Source organism: Calliphora vicina, chromosome 2 (assembly GCF_958450345.1).
Source record: "Calliphora vicina chromosome 2, idCalVici1.1, whole genome shotgun sequence".
NCBI classification, from domain to species: Eukaryota; Metazoa; Arthropoda; class Insecta; order Diptera; family Calliphoridae; genus Calliphora; species Calliphora vicina.
In genome coordinates, this window is record NC_088781.1 from 33808372 (window position 1) to 33827303 (window position 18932).

Genomic DNA, 18932 nt, shown 5'->3' on the forward strand with positions numbered 1-18932 from the left:
CATTAACAACTTTGCTGAACATCACATTGCGATATTCGGGCATGTAGAATGTCAAAATGCATAAAAAAAAGCACACAAAAATGACAATTTCCCATATTTATTTATGAAAAACGGGATTTGGAAAATCCCAGGATTTAAAATTAAAAAATTCCGGGTTTCGGGGTTTAAGAAATCCCGAAAACCCCGGGATTTTCGGGAACGGGATTCCCCGTTTGGCATCTCTAACGCCAACATAGTCAATGCGAAAAAGATATGTAGTTATTTCAGTTTTTCATTTTCCTTTAACCTCAGGATTACCGACAGAATTCATCGCTATTATATATATATATATATATAAATATAAGTTCCCGTAGTTCCTATAAGGAGCATAGGGCCATAACGAATTTATTCCATTCTGATTTGTCCGATGCAAGTGTTTTTATCTCGTTCCAGCTCTTGTGTTGTTTGGTAGCTTCAATTTCGATTTGGCGACGCCAGGTGTGTGATGATCAGGGAAACCGGAAATATGCTCTAAAAAAAGCGTTTTAGGCGCTTTAAATATGCAGTAAAAACTTTAAAATATGCTCTTAAAATTTAAAAAATATGCTCTTAAAAAAACAAACTTTTACATAATTTTTAACCAAAAAAAATTTACTTAAATTTTCAAATAAAAATCGTTGTCTATTGGATCTGAAAACATTTTTAAACATAGAAAATGTTCTTTCGACATCAACTGATGTTACAGGAGCAAATTTAAAAGACAATATTTCTTTAACACTTAGAACGGTTAAGTTTGAATTAGACCTAAAATTTGATATTTAGATGGAGCTATTATTAAAATAGTGCTTATTTTATATTAAAACAAGTAAGAGAGCTATATTCGGCTGTGCCGAATCTTATATACCCTTCACCTAATTATACTTCATAATCAAAATTTAACTATTTTTAGGTGAACAAAAATTTTTTTTTTCAGTTTTTTAATTTTTTGGATAGAAAAATTTTTCGAATTGTTATTTTAAATTTTAAAAAAAAAATTCTGTTTTTTAAATTTTTCTTTTGGTGAAAAGCCATCTATTTTTCAATTTTGAATTTTAAACAAAGGAAGTAAAAACCTGTAACACAACAGCGAAAAATAAGTAAGACAAAATTTGTTTTTGATAAACTCAAAATATGCTATTAAACAGTAAAATATGCTCTAAAAACGCAAAATATGACATAAATATGCTGTTAAAACAAATATATGCAAAAATATGTATTTAAGGGTAAAATATGCAAAAATATGCACTAACAAATCGATGCCAAAATTCTTAAATAGTTCTGAAACGTGTAAATATCTTATCCATGTGCTCATTAGACTCACCAGAAAAAACATGCATTTGCATATTTTGGTTTCCCTGGTGATGATCTTCCTTTTCTACGGCTTCCTTGCGGGTTCCACTCGATAGCTTGTCTTGTGACATCGTCAACGGGCTTTCGTAGAGTATGTCCTAGCCAACGCCATTTTCTTTCTCGGATCTCGACATGTACGGGGTTTTGGGAGGTTTGAACCCATAGTCTTTCATTTGAAATCGTAACTGGCCAGAATATTTTTAAAATTCTCCGCAGGCAGCGATTTATGAAGACCAGCAACGAGTTAACATCCTTCTGGGCTGCATTCCACGATTCACATCCATAAAGAAGAGATGATTTTATGCAGGAATTAAATATGTTTATCTTGGTTCTTTTCGAAATATGTGCTGATCGCCATATGGGGTTTAATATACCAAACGACTGTTTACCAGTTTTTATTCGGTTTCTTACGTCGTCTACAGAACCACCTGTTATAGTCAGAAGACTTCCGAGATAGCAGAACGTTGACACGTCTTCAATATTCTTCTCGTATATTGCGAATGCTCTGCTGTTAGAAGCATTAATTCTCATTGCCTTATTCTTTTTTATTTATTTTTTTTATTTATTTATTTTTAGACCAGCCTTAGCTGCTTCAGTTTGTACTGCATTGATCTTAGCCTGTATATCATTGAAGTTGTGGGATAGTAGACATATGTCGTCGGCATAGTCAAGATCTTCTAGCCTTCTGTTGAATCACCAAGTTATTCCCCTCTGTTCACACGAGGCTCTTATCATTATGTTGTCCAGGACGATATTAAATTCATCGCTATTATAGAGTGTTTATTTTAAGCCCGATAGAACTTGAAATTATAAAAAAATAACACATATTCGGAAGATAAATACATGGAATTAACACTTGAAACTGATCTAGGGCATATGATAATAGCGACTGTTCTTTGCGAAGCGCATTCTGGACATCCAATTTTGGGCAACTTTTATGATAATTTCTAGCCGTACGTCACGAATAACACGAACAATGTTGGCTTCCAAGGCGTCAATTGTTGGTGTTTTATCAGCATAAACCAGTGACTTCACATGGCTCCATAGGTATTTATCGAGAGGTGTCAAATCGCACTACCTAGCACGAGTTATCGCCAAATTTTGATTTCAATAAATCGCTGGTTGCGGTAGCCATATTGCACTTAGCGCCATTCCGTTGAAAACACAGCTCGCTCGAATCAATGCCATCCATATTCTCATTGACCGTAACGGGAGATCCGGTTTAAGTTTTAATGAAATAAGGTCAGATGATGCAACCAAACGGTGCATTTTTCTGGATATAATGGAGTCGTAGGGTCTGTTTGCTGCAATTTTGTTTATTAACAAACCCGCTAAGCCAACCTCGTAGCTGAAAATAGTTTTGCGATAAAACAGTTGCCTATAAGTTGGGCGAATTGATTTTCAAAGTAAATTTGGATAATTTGGTAGCGTTGTTCATGCGACATCTTATTTATGATGATTTAAATATGGTGATGATAAATATTAAAAAGCGAGCGCAGTATGAGAGTTTTTCAATAACTAAAATTTTCTAATAATATCGAATACAAAAAAATTTAAAGTTAAACAACTTAACATTGCACTCGAAAAGCTCTACTATAAACTATTTAGTTTACATAAAGAATACAATAATTGAGCATTGATTTTTAAAATAACTTTTACATTAAACCTTACACTGCACTTAAAATACCTCCCATAGTTATTTTAATATCAAAAGAAATAATAATAACAACTACAATCATAAAAGAAAAATCATAATTTTATGAAATGTTTGTTTATGATAGTTTGTAAATGATTTCTTTGAGTGGGCGAGGCAGGAAGACGGAAGGAGGTGGAGTGCGGTCGTTGCCGATAGAAATGGCAATTAGCATTGAACTATTCAAGTGTAATTATTAATATTTTTGTTTGTTGTTTTCTTACATTTATTGCTGTTGTCGTTGTTGCTGTTTTAGCTGCTACTAAGTTCGATTAGTTATTGTTTTCATTAATATTGCTGAATTTGTAGAATTGAATATTGTTCATTACTCGTATTTGCCTTTGATTTAATTACAAAATATTCATAATTTTATTATATTTACTTACATTAGGGTGGTACTTATTTTATACTTTTTGACAGTCGTACGTTTAGAAATTCGTCAATTTTACAAAAACAGACTGTAAGTTTGAAATATTGTTTAAACAATTTTTTTAAAAAAAAACTTTTGAGATGTGAGATTTGCATGCAATTTTATGATTTTTTTGGTATTAAGGTATAATGAATTTTCGATTAAAATATTTTTATATATAAACATCCAATTTTACTAAAATTTTCAGTATTTAGTTATTAGATGACTTCGGGAGCAGTGAAAAAGTGACACAAATAAGGACCACCCTAATGTAAATATTTCGCATTTAAATATGAAATCAAGCTTGATTAATCAACCTTAACAAAGAAGATTACACGTACAAACAATGGCAAATTTGTATTGTTGCTGTATGTATACATATTTGTATTATGTATTAGAGTTTTTCTTTTTAAATCCGAATTCTACGAAAATAATTTACTTTTAATTATTTAATATGATTAGAGATTTGCTCTAATTGATTTTATAATATATAAAGAGCCAATTAAGAAGACTATTTTGTGTTTGTGAAATTATTTATGCAAGAATATACAGATGATAGTAAATAGAATTTGATTATTAAAATCGCGTATAAGTGATGATTTGTTTTAGGCGATTAATATTACTTATACGTACAAGTACAAATAATTGAGATTTCTTAATATTGTTTATTAATTTGTTTTATATAATTAATGATTTTTTTTTTGCAAAATAAAATATTTGCATAATTAGTTAATAAGTAGATAATTATAGACATCATGAGGAATTTAGAATGCGACAATTTATTGCTGCTGTTTGATCGCTTGTGTTTAAGATTTAGTTATCAATCACATGACTTGTTGGTTTCAAAATATTCCATAGAGTCTTTAAATGCCCTTTCAACGCCATATCTGAAATTATTGTGTAAGTCCATAGATATTACAACTTTTGTAATTTCTTGCAAAAATTTTAATCATTATTATGAAATTTTTTACATATAATTATGTAAAATAATTTTCAAATTTTTCGAATTTGAATTTATTTTTGACTTTTTGGAAACCTATATTCTTCCCCATTGGAAACCTCTTTGAAATAAATGTGAATGACCTTTCACATGATGCCAATGTTTTCTTTGCGATAAATAATAAAAAATCTACCAAATACTGACGCCAGAATTCAAATGGGGCAAGGTCCGGACTATTAGGGGGTTGAGGCAAAACTTCCCAAAATTCTTCTTTCTTAAGATTTTTTAACATGTAGCCGAACATTGTTATGATGTAATATTATAGTCTGTCATTTCTAGCCACATATTCTGTGCATTTTTCAGCCAATGCTCGCATCAAACGAATCAGTTACATTCGTTACAGGTTCCCTGTGCTAATCTTGCAAGATTTCAGCAGCTCATAATAGATTGGACCCTTTTGGTCCCACCAAATACAGAGCATTACCTTGCCGCCATAAATATTTGGCTTTGGTGTCGATTCGGCTGGTTGGCTGGGCTTTACATACGATCTCTTACTCTTCGAGTGTTCGTATTGGATCCAGTTTTCGTAATTGTTTTAGTGCATTATAGCTGCATTTTAGCCATACTTTCCAGGTTTCTCAGCTTCAACTCGTATGGTGCCCAATTTCCCTGCTTTTGGATGAATTGCTAACGTTTTTGAATTGTTGCTTGATTAGCTCCCAATGATTATGAAAGCGCTTGTTGAAGTTGACAACAATCTTCATGGAATAATGCCTCCAATTCTTGGTCATCAAGCTTTTTTACTTTCTTAGTCGATTAAATGATGTCCGTACGTCCATCTGGCTGGCTGGCTGTCCATGTAAACGTTGTGCGCAAAGTATAGGTCTACAGAAATTAGAACATATAATTCTTTCGATCTAAACACAAAGCCTATTGAAGTTGGATGAAATCGATTCATATTTCACCTAGCCCCCATACAAATGTCCACCCGAAATTGGACTTTAACGGTCATAAGTGTTTAGTTTATATCTGTATTTATACAAATTTCGCTCTAAATAAGTATCATATATACAGAATTCATGTCACCAAATTTTATTATGATCGGTCGCATGCAAGACCCGCTAACGAAAATCACTTTAACCCATTAATGCCTGACCACCGAATCCGTTGTCCGATTTTGATAAAATTTTATACACACAGTACATAAGGCATTTATATTGCCGCGGATATTTTTAATTTTTTTATGTGACATACCTGAGCCGGTAGGGTATGCGTATTTTTCTACCCACTTCGTCATATGTGGGTTCTAAAGTGTATGTTTTTTTAAATTACCTACTTAGAAAAAGGAAGTCCTTAACGCATTTTTTTCGATGTTTTGATGACTATGTTGTAGATTTAGCAAGACCTAGATACAGGCGCGGATCTAGAGGGGGTAATAGGAATCCACCCATCCAAACCGAAAATTTTTCATATAAAAAAGGGGAAAAAATGAAAATGCGAAACACATTTTAAATTCCAAAACTAACAAGCCAACCCCCCGAAATGGTTGATCTGGATACGCGCCTAGCTGTCATATAGATGGTAAAAAGTTGAAAACACAACTAGTTGTGTTATGTTAACCATTTATCATCAATAGATCTACATAAGTCTGCCTTGATAAAAAATATTGTTACATTTTTTGATAGAGTAAAAGAAATTCAATAATAAGTCGGTAAAAATTGACAAAGTTCTAAAATTTATCGAAAATTCTTCAACATCTTAAAGTTTTAACAGTTGTTGGCTAACAATTATAAATGGATGAGGAAAATAATTACGCAAGCCACAGTTATTTTCCATCAGATAAGATTCATACTTTTAGAAAATATTATAATGTCTGATGAAATTCAAATAACTAATGAAAATACTGGTAAGTCTGTGATGGATAAGATCTAAAGTTGTATCTTGACGTTGAAAATAATGGTCTCTAAAGAGAAAGTCTAGGAAACTTTATATAGAAAATATATGGGTTTATTGGGGAACTAATAATCCTATTCAACTTTTCTATGACTATTATTAAAACCATGTTAACATGGTAACTCAATAGTGGTTCTGGTAAAATTTTCACAAATGAATAAAAAATTGAAGAGGAATGGAACTCTCTAACACTACCCAGCAGTTCGACAAGGACTCAATACACCCGTAAAATACACTAATTGTCATTATTATCTAAACAACTGGTTGACTGTAACTTGTATATATTGGGTCATTCGTCAAGAATGTTCTCGTTGTAATGCAAAGTGGAGATAGTTGTTACTAAAAGATTCCCAGGTATTGCATGGAGGAGGCAGTCATCACTTTACTGGTCCTAAGAAATATAGAGATGGGGAAATTTGACACTTGTTTTTTTGTATTGTACTTTAGAAAGCAGTTATTTAACCTCTTATTATAAATCAAATGCAGAGTAAGTTGTCCATTTGCAAACTATAAAATGTAGCTACTGTCTCCAAAGAGTCAATTGACTTCCTCCTAGGACAAGCCTACTAATTCTGTGGCTATTGCTAACCTGTAAGTAGATTACATTGCTAGGTTCGGACTGCCACCACGAACTGTGGGGTCTAAAAACTCCTACACACACATAACTACCATTTTTATCAACATAAGATAATTGTGGTAATCACCATCAGTATAAAAGAACAGGTTTGGCATCATTATTTCTTGGTCGCAAATATTTTAGTTAGGTTGTGTCAACCTTTGACCATCTAAATATTTTATACAGTCATGTATTCTCATACCCTTAAATGTTTTTATTATGATTTTCTAAAGAAAAAACTAAATTTTTACTTGAAAATTTAAATTCATATTTCATATGTTTTAGAACCCACATATGCCGAAGTGGGTATTTTTATACCCAATCCACAATATCGTATTTGTAGCTTAGAAAAGTGAGTATAATCACTTGGTTATTATGTTTACTGATAGAGGACATATAAGACTACTAGACGCAAGGAGGGCATGGGGGACCTCCACTCCCCTCGTTCTCTAGAGCCGCATATTTTTGAATTTTGTGATTTTGTAAAATTGCTCAACTTTGGCCCACTAGTTCCCCACCAAGGAATGACCTAATATTACCAAAAAAAATATTTTATGTAGCTCGATTCTTACTTTATCTATTTCAAAAAAAAGATTTTTGATATTGCTCTCCTAGAATTTTGTAGAATTTTTAAAAAATTGCTCTATTTTTGGGTATTTTTCTACACATTTGGCATTAATAAATCTCCTAAAAATGTTGGTATACACATAAAATTCAACATAAATATCTTTCATATACACATAAATCACACAATCTAATTTCATAGTGATCGGTGCATAATTGGTCGTAGCTCCAATATAAAGTCCATTTCCGAAAATCACTCACGTATATAAATTAATGAAATTTTAAAAGAAAAGTGTTTTTGCTCATTTACTTAGTGTATGTAGTGCTTGACTGACCATACATTCTTACTTGTTCAAATTAAAGAAGTAAAGCAATACTTCCCGCATATTACGCGTTGTTCGCTCAAAATTCGACATATTCAAAGAAAAAAAAAATGTTGTTTGTACTAGAATGTTCAATAACTAATTAAGAATAAATGACAGATACGTACAATTCAAAATAGCATATAATTTATTGAAAACAAAAACCACGTTCGAAAATTATGACTTCTATTGTAAATGCCGCATTTAAGTCATATAATCAAATAGTTGGAACATCGACGCCTTAATTTTCCTCCATACTTAATATAAAGTATATATAAAAACTATGTCGCATAAAGGTAAAATAAATAAAACTTAAATTAAGAAAATGTTTATTTCGAAACTACTATATTTTTATATTATTGTATCTTAATTATTTTTATTTATAAACCTGTTCACAACTATTAAAAACTTCTTTGTCCTTTACATCTTTGTTTTCATTTATGTATTGTGTACAAAAAAAAACTATTTCCACAATTTATTGTTTTACTTAAACAATTTCTGTTCATTAAACTTTTACTCTTGCTTCACTTTAAAAACACTTTAAATAAAGGAAATGTCATTATATCATTTTATATTTTTCATATTTATTTTTTTTTAAAGCATTATAACTTTTTAAGCAATAATTTGTTTTTAAAGTTGTCATTGTTTTACATTTTCTCTCCGCATTGAGAATGGTAGAAATGTTGTAAAAAAAACATAAATTTGTGTGTTTTCTTTATTCTGCTACATAAAATGTATTTAAAACTTGACAAAAGTTTCAATTGTTGTGTTCATTAAAAATTGACAAAAGACAAAGAAGAAGAAGATGAATCAAAAAAAAAAACAGAACATTTTTAAGGAAAAAGTTAACAAATGTTTGGGGATTATGATGTTTATGCTGGGGACTTTTAGAATTATCTTCTCTCGCACTATTGAAACTGTATTTTGATTTAAGTACTTAAGTGTATACACTGGACACTTGGTTTACTAACATGGTTTAAAAAAATCCCTGTAGTTTTACACAAACGCAATACTAGACCAATTTATAAAGTTCAGTAGTGTCACAGGTTACAAAAAATTATCTTTTAGGCGTTTGATACAGAAATAAATCTCAATAATAATACTCTTACATTGAAGTCTCTAGTAAAATTTTCTGGATACTTTGTTAAAACGGCAAACTACGGAATTCTTAAAATGATACCAATATTTAATTTAATTTATTTACTGACACTGACATCTTGTTTTAAACAGTATAATTCGGTTTATCGTGAAAGTTTACAGATATCTTAATGAACTTTTATACAGCTAGAGCTGAGTTATTTCTGAGTTAATTTATTGGCGCTCTTTTTATATAGAATTGGTGTCTCCGATTCCAAAAAAATGTTTTAAAGATCCATATAAACTTTTTTTCAAGTTACGTAGACATTCCCCAGAAGTTTCTTTAAATGATGTATATAGTCATTGGACGGGCTTCGATGGTCTTTTTTTTTGGCAAGCTATATAATATTCTTAGAAAAAAAAAATATCAGTATATTTGAGACCCAAGTTTAAAGGACTATAACAGGATAATGGAGAGGCCCATGAATACTACATATACACTTAATAATAGCCTATATCAATGTTTATCTATGTTTTGAAGTATGAATTTCTATATGGTAAAGCAATTGAGATATATGTATGTAATTTAGCAAAGCAGTAAAATATTAAAAAAAATTAACGAAGATATGATTCAAAATTTTTGGAAATTCTGGCGCTTCTGTCGAGAAAACGAAATGCTGAATTAAAAAACCCATTTGTGTTGGAGGAGAGCAGATTGTCAGCTTCCGCAAAAACTTCGTTTTTCCAAATTCTGAAGATACCGATTGTCATAATTTTGTCCACCTAGATTTTGATTTGGAACCACAACGCCGCGGTGCGATTTGCATATCCGGCCTTAATTGCAATCTGCTCTTCCTAATACATCCCAATTCCCAGTCAGATAATTGAGAGAGCGTTTCCCTAATAATCTGGCCGGACAATTACATAAGAAGAGGACAACTGTCTCTTACTCTTCTTTATTTTGACAACTCCGGCTGAAGTCATAATGAGACATCCCAAGTCTTCCAGCATGAGTGCCAAAAGTGCATCAACGAAACCAGTATGCTAAGTGTTAAACATTACATTCCAAGTAAATATGAAGTGAGGTTACCGCGCAGGCCATATCATTCTTGTGATCGAACAAGTAGATTCATTCACGCATCGTGTCCGAACAAGTTCATATTAGGCATCATTTACCCATTGTTTGAAAGTGGACAACGTAATACCGCATAGGGGGTCTATCTCACCTTCATACATAAAGGCGCCTCTTTTCGCCAATTAGCAATATAATTGCGTTCATTATCCCTGTGTCCACGTACCCTAATGAGTTCAACTATTAAATGTATCGCCATTAAATTCAGTTATGCCCGGCTTTTCTGGACTAAATTCGATATCGTATAAATAGCTGTTAGGGATTTAATCACAGATTTGTTGTATCTGAGCTAGTTATCCGTTCGATACCTCAGCCTGTAAAATACTACATCCGTTTAGAAGGCTAAAGGACATCCTAATCCCAAATTTTTACTGATTGATTGCCAGTGAAAGCTGGTCCAACTTTGGAGGTGCTTGGCGTGACATCGAAGAGTAGCTCGCTGTCTTTGAGCAGAATATCACAGGAAGATTGGACAATTGATTATTTTCAAGCATGGGTATCTTAGTATTTTCTAAGTTCTTAAAAAAATTTGAATTGTTGAATTTTTGCGGTTGTTGGATTTTATTGTTTGTTGTTATTATTGTTATTTTCCATATGATTCTCATAAGAAGACGCATAAGGGGTTGGATCATCCATCCAGTGACGGCGTACTCGTATATGGACTAGGCAAAATAAGTAATACTAACAACCCGTGCCCTGGTGTTGAAGGGGAGCAGTTCTCGACAAGTCCTCGTTAACCACTAACTAGGTTCTCAGTAGTACTACCAACCACATTAACCTTACAAGTGGGGGAAACGAAAGATTGGAATGCAAAGGATATAAGGGTTTAGGGAAGAGGGGAAAGGGAAGGCAAGATTATTTTGATCCGAGGGTTGTAACATTGGAGAAATAAGAAATAATGTTTTAAAAACCAAGTGACCATTTGTGATAAAATGTATCACCAGTTCCAACAAGATCATGTCACCATATTAATCCCTTTATGTTCATTTGTTATAAAATGTATCACACAAAATTGACAAAATTTCTGGTTTCTAAACTAGCTATGTCCAGGGATTGATACCATTTGTTGAAAAATGTATCACAAGATATTGACATCGCTCGAGCATTCGCCACCACAAAAATACTGTTATAATGAAGATTTTCTATAGAAAATACTGTTATAATGAAGATTATCTAATGAAAAAACTATTATATTGAACGTTTTCTACAAAAATTTCTATAGAAAAGACTGTTATACTGAAGATTTTCTATACTGTTATACTAAAAATTTCCTTTAGAAACAACTTTTACACTAAAACTTTTCTATAAAAAAGACTGTTATACTGACTGTTTTCTATAAAAAAGACTGTTATCCTTATCGTTTTTCTTTCTTAAGAGACAGACGTGTTTTTAGCTCGCTCCGTACTTTTATTGAAGTTAAAAGTGTTAAAGTTTTTTTTTAAAGTTAAAAATATATACAATATTTGGCGATTTGGACGCTTAAAGAAAAATAATAAAAAAAAAAACCAATTGTGCACCTAAAACAGTGTAAAAAAAAAAACAAATAGTGCCAAAAAAAATTGTTAAATTATCAAAAATAGATTTAAATTAATAAGAAAGTGTGTTTGTGTTCCTTTTCTTTTGATTTGAGTGAAAGAGCATATGAGTTATCATGATGAGACTGCTAGGCTCAGCTTAAACGGCAGAAATGCATACATATTTCTCAGTGGGGAGAGTGATCAAAAAAATATAACTGATCGCAATTACAACAAACATTATTTAACCGCCAAACCTATTGAGAGAGCTCGCTCTTGTTCCCCCGCTCTTCAATTATATGATGCAAATAATATGCAATCAATATCACCGAAAAGTGATTGTATAGAATATAGCACAAAAGAGAATACAAAAAATTCCAATATAAAGAACAATACGCCTGTGTTAAACACAACAACAACATCAGAGTTAAACATGTATACACAAGCTTTAAATAAACCACAGAAAACAAATTCTAGTGAGAGCGCAAGTGTAATTAACACTAATAAAACCGTAAGTAGTAACAATGGTGCATCGAAGGGTGCCATTCCAAAGGATGTAAGAAATATAACCACAACAAAACCAGCAGTATTACCAGGTATGCTTAGATACATAAGTATTAATAAAAGAATTTTAAGTCCACAAAAAAAGGAGACACCTTTTAAAAAGCAGAAACTAACTACAAGTCCCTTGAATAATAATCGTTTCGCGCTTTTGAGTGAAGATGACAATATTAAGTCTGTTAAAAATGGTAATTCTAATCAGAAACCATTAAAGCCACCACAAATCTTCCTTCGGGAACCTAGTTCTAGTAATTTGGTAAAAATATTAATTGATCTTGTTGGAAAAAATAATTTCCACATCGTCCCAATAAGAAAAGGTGGTGTGCATGAAACGAAAATAGTCATATACACTGAGGAGGATTATAGAAAAATCTCTCAATACTTAAACGACGGCAAGAAGAATTTCTACACATATCAGCTGAAAAGTAGTAAAGGCCTTATAGTGGTCATAAAGGGTATAGAGTCCAGTGTAGAACCTAACGAAATCAAGGAGGCCCTGGAAGAATTGGGCTATAAAACGAAAGTAGTAATAAATATATTTAACAGAGACAAAACTCCTCAACCAATGTTTAGAGTAGAGTTAGATCCAGATGATAAAAAACTAAAAGGGAATGAAACTCACCCAATATACTCTCTTCGTTATTTACTGAATCGTAGAATAACTATTGAGGAACCTCTCAAGCGAAATCGACCCGTCCAGTGTGGTAACTGTCAAGAGTTTGGACATACGAGAAATTATTGTACTCTACGCACTGTATGTGTTGCATGCGGAGACTTGCATTCTTCATCACAATGTGATATTATCCAAAAGGGTCTCAAAAAGAAATGTGGAAACTGTGGTGGCGACCATACGGCGAATTATCGGGGATGCCCAGTTTACAAAGAATTATTAAAAAGATTGAGGGAGAGGCGTCAACCAAAGAGAGATGACTTTTTTGTTCCATCTGCGGGTAACATAGATTTTCCTACACCAGTAAATTCAGTAGCCCGTAATAATGAAAATAAGAACTCTACGACAATGAATGCAAATTTCACACAATTAAACACGGCTAAATCTGGAACCAACTCTTACGCTGGTGTTTTGAAGTCAGAAAATAAGCAGCCTAATATACCCCAAAATACGGGAGGGTTAGAAAACCTGTTACAAGCGCTTACACAAAATATTACCTCTCTTAATGAAAACATGACTAACATAATGTCAACCATGCAAAACACAATACAAGAGCTTTTGAGAGCGCAGAACCAAATGCTTCAAATCCTCCTATCAAAAAAATGAGTTTCTTGAAAGTTTGTTTTTGGAATGCAAATGGTTTGAACCAACATAAATCTGAGGTTTATAATTTTATGATAAGTAAAGACGTCGATGTGATGTTAATTTCTGAGACACACCTTACAAATAGATACAACTTTAATATTCCAGGATTTTCATTTCATAACACAAATCATCCCGACGGAAAAGCTCATGGTGGTACTGGTATCTTGATTAAAAGCCGTTTAAAACATTATGCCCTAGATGAATTTTCAAAAGAATATATGCAAGCAACTTCCATACGACTGGAATGTTCATTTGGAAATCTTACAGTGAGTTCCATATATTGCCCCCCACGATTTTCGATGACTAAGGACAAATTTGAAGAATTCTTTGAAACTCTAGGAGATCGTTTCCTGGCATGTGGTGATTACAATGCGAAACACACATACTGGGGTTCACGGCTAATTAACCCTAGAGGAAGACAGCTCTACAAAGCCCTAGTTGACACTACTGACATCCAGGCAATTCCTACAATTGCCTGGATGTCATATCCCCTGGCCAACCAACATACTGGCCTACTGATCCTAGGAAAATTCCTGACCTTATAGACTTTGCCATATCCAGAAATGTAGATCGAAATTCAATATCTACGGAAATATCTTTTGATTTATCTTCCGACCATTCACCCGTAATAGTCACCTATTATGGGAAAAATATACCAAAATCTCCTGAAAATATTCCGTTTTACAAAACAAATTGGCTTAAATACAGAAAGTTTATCAGTAGCCATATCCACACAAATCCAAATATACAGTGTGAGGGAGAGATAAACGAATGCGTCAATGACTTCACGTCATTAATTATTTCGGCTCTGGATCATTCAAGGATCGAGATCTCTAGAAAGCCAAAAATGCATATTTCCAATTCAGATATTGAACGATTGCTTCTCGAAAAGAGAATGCTTAGAAGAGAATGGCAACAAAATAGATCACCTGCTGCAAAGCAGAGGCTGTCCATCGCTACTAGAAGACTGAGGAGAGCCCTTTGTTTAGAAGAGGATCGCAGAAACGAAAGATACATTGAGAGTTTGACGAATACTACACATACGAACTTTTCTCTTTGGAAAGCCACACGTAACATCAAACCACCGGTAGAGGGAAAAACTCCGTTGAGAAAATCTGACGGTAATTGGGCAAGAAATGATAAGGACAAAGCATTAATTTTTGCCGAGCACCTACGTAATGTATTTAAGCCAAATCCACCCAACAATGATTTTGTACTGGAAAATCCTCCTGTTCACGAGACAGCGGATGATCATATCAGAGTAAGTCCCGAGGACGTTCGAAAAGTTATCAAAAATAACACAAATACAAAAAAATCTCCAGGATATGACAAAATTACGCCATCCATGATTAAAAACCTACCGAATATAGCTATAATCGTGCTATCTGTATTGTTTTCTGCGATCATTAGACTAGGCGTTTTCCCAACTAATTGGAAAATTGCTCAGATCATAATGATACCTAAACCAGGAAAAGATTTAACAATGCCGTCTTCATACAGACCTATAAGTCTACTGCCATGCATATCAAAGTTATTTGAGAAAGTATTGCAATGTAAAATTATTCCATACTTAAATAACCAAAATATTATCCCAGTTCATCAATTTGGTTTTCGTGAACAACATGGAACCATTGAACAAGTTAATCGATTGACTGGAGAGATCAGAAAATCTTTTGAAAATAAAATATACTGCTGTGCTATCTTTTTGGACATCGCCCAAGCCTTCGACAAGGTGTGGCATAAGGGGTTAATTCACAAAATTAAGTGACTACTGCCACCAAGTACGCATCGATTGCTGGAGTCATACATATCAGACCGAGTTTTTAGAGTGAAATATTGCGATTATGTAACAGGAAATTATGAAATTAAAGCTGGTGTTCCACAGGGAAGTGTTCTCGGACCAACACTTTATTTGATATATACTTCTGACTTGCCTGTGTGTGATAGACTTACCATATCAACTTTCGCTGATGATACGGCAATACTTAGCTCACATGCAGATCCGCAGGTAGCTTCTACGAAATTGGCAAATTATCTGAGACTCGTGGAGATATGGTTGAATAACTGGAGAATACGAGTAAATGAACTCAAAAGTAAACACATCACATTTACTCTCAGAAGGGGTGATTGTCCACCTATCACACTAAATAACATAAACATTCCACAGACAGATACTGTTACATACCTTGGTATTCACTTGGATAGACGACTTACTTGGCGTCGTCATATAGAAGCCAAGAGACTTCACATGAAGTTAAGAGCATCTAGCCTTCACTGGTTACTCAATCACCAATCAAAATTAAGCCTTGACTATAAAGTCATCCTGTATAAATGTGTTTTAAAACCAATCTGGACATATGGAATCCAATTGTGGGGAACGGCCAGTAATTCCAGTATTGAACTTATACAGAGGGCCCAATCGAGAATTCTTAGGATAATGACAGGTGCACCTTGGTACATAAGAAATGAGAACATCCATAGAGACCTACAAGTACCGTTGGTTAAAGACGAATTCAAGAATGTCCGTGAGAAATACATCATGAAATTGTGGAACCACCCGAACCCGCTTGCAAGACATCTCACACAGACCCAAACAAGATCAAGGCTTCGTAGAGCCGATCTACCACCCCGCTAAGATGTGGCCCTTATGAACATCAACGCTCCCGTCAGAGAGCATTTAGTTTTAATTTTAGTTATAAGATTTTATTACTTATTGTCAGGCCTAAGTAAGGCAGATTCGATAAATAAATAAACGTTAAAAAAAAAAAAAAAATAAAAAAAATACTGAATATATGCAAGACAGTATCACAATTATATACAAAACTTGTTGATGTGATTTATTTGCAAAAAAATATGTGTTCATATCTATATACATTTAGCATTTATGACCGATAAAGTCAAATTTTGAAAGGATATTGAAAGGATAGGGGCTAGGTGAAATAATATACTAATTTTTACCAGTTTGAATAGGCTTCGTCCTTGGGTCGAAAATAATACATGTGTCAAAACTTATCCAAATAGCTTACAAATTGCAATCTTTATTTAGCCCACAAATTTACGTGGACAACTAGCCAGACAGACAGATAGACAGACAGACAGACAGACGGACTTATGGACAGCCGTTAGACTAACATTTTTGGGCATTACAAACATCAACATAAACGCATAAAAATCGAAATCGTATTTACAATGTTAATAGTTAATAGTATAAATTATATGTATTCGAAATAGCTTTCAAAAGTATTTATGTCTTCTGGTTAATATGGATTAAAGACGTCTATCTAGAAAGTTTATTATTTTTGTAATAGTCACAGCCCAATAGAGTACAAAACATAAACTTAAGAAATAAATTTCAACTATTTTTCATTCCAAATCTTTACTATCTTGGACCATTTTGACCTTCTTGGAGAAACCATTTGTTCAAGGACTATTTTATTTTTTAAAAAAAATATGAACTTTGAACCTATATGAATGTTAACTTTTTTTCTCTTGCACAATATTATTTTGCTTATTCTTATTTATCTTAAACAAATAAATACATTGTTACTTTACTTTTGCTGCTTGTGCTAGTGTATTACTTATTTTTTGAGTAATTTGTAAACATTTGCATAATTTAAATTCAATTCGTTGGTTTTGCCGTTATGTTTAAATTACATGATGTGAATTTCATTCTTCTAAAAACAAGAATATAATTTTTGTTATTTTACTGCTGCTTCCTTCATTTTCAACTTCTAACAAACCTCCGCTCTTTTTTCAAACAAAGTATTCGTCGTTCGGTAATTTACTTAAATTTAAAGCTTTTTTATGAAAATCCTACTCAAAAACAAAAAAATACTTACTTTGGGAAAAGTAAAAAAGCAATCGAAATATAAATGCTTGATACCCTAAGTTTTTTGAAATCTTGTAATTTTTAATTAGGATTTAAGAATATTCATTGTGGTCTTTGAGTTCATTGAAAGAACCTAAAAAAAAATCTGTAGCGGTTTGCTTCTGGAAGGGAGTAGGGTATAAGTTGTTTCCTAACAAAGTAAAATAAGTTTCCAGCCAAATGTAAATTTTTCCCTTACTTTAAGACACACGCATTGTGTAAATCGTTAAATTCAGCAAAAATAATGTCAACAGCAGTGGTAACAACAGCAATTGAAGACATTGTAAGCATGATCTAAAAAGGAGGAAGCAATATTTGAATTTTGTATGTATTTATGTTCTCTATGGATGTGTTTAGTTGGTTGTGCCATAGATACTTATTTTCCCTAAAGGCAGTTTTGCATGCGAAATCAAAGTATAAAACCAAAGTACGCAATTTGACTAGCTCATGTGTAGAGCGTTCTTTTTATGCTTCCTTCCTGACTGCCTGCCACACTGTCAACCAGTCTGCCATACAGCCAGTCAGCCTGTCTTCCTCTCTTTCATCTTTTGCTCTAATGCTTCGATATCATCGTTTTCTTTTAATGTTAGTTTAACCATTTTAACCAGCGACGGCAGCTGTAGTAGTAGCAGCAGCAGCAGTCAGCAGGAACAGTAGAAAATTATTAGGGTAACTTGACATTGTTATTTATGATGATACTTTGCTTTGTTTTTTTTTAGTTCGTTCCGGGCCAAACAAAGTGGGAAAAGGGAAAATAAGGCAAACAAAAAACGAAGAATTTGACATTGTTATAAAATGAAAATAAAAAAGAAACACACACAGTCATAGATACTTAAATGCACGCATAACAGGAGACTAACAATCTCATATATGTAGATAGCTATATATGTATATGTTTGTATGTATATTAGGGTGGTGCCTATTTTTTACTTTTGGGATTTACGATGCTCCCAAAGTCTAAAATTGTTCTAGTGATCTTAAATTGAAATGTTGAAAATTGGAGAAAAATCGAGTTTAGGGTCAAACAAATTTTAAAAATAAAATCTTGGAAAAAAATCAAGCTTATTTCAAAACCGAAATTTTACAATTTGAAATTTTTTTTGCAAAGTTTTAAAAAAATCATTCTTTTATTTCAAAACGGACAATTTAACCATTGTACCTGTTATGAGTACGTCGCCATTTTGAAATTTTCGGACTTTGAGAAATATTAGTTTTTGGTCACAAACTTGTTAAAATTATTTCTTAAAAATACATTATCTAATTTCATATTGTTTTCTTGGCTTGCTGATTTATGACTTTCTTATTTTAAATTTCTAGGACATTATTATTTTTATTTAAACTTCATTAACTCAATACATATAATCATAATTATAAACATGTGAGAGTATTTAAGCTATTGTTGTGTAAATTTGAATAAATAAAGAGTTTGTTAACAACTAAACTGCTTTTATTTGCAATCAAAAGTATCTTGTTTATTTAAAGGAAATTAACCACCGTTTTTAAAAGGTAGAAACGTAACAATATAATTGTGCATAATAGAAAGATGGCGTATATTTTGAA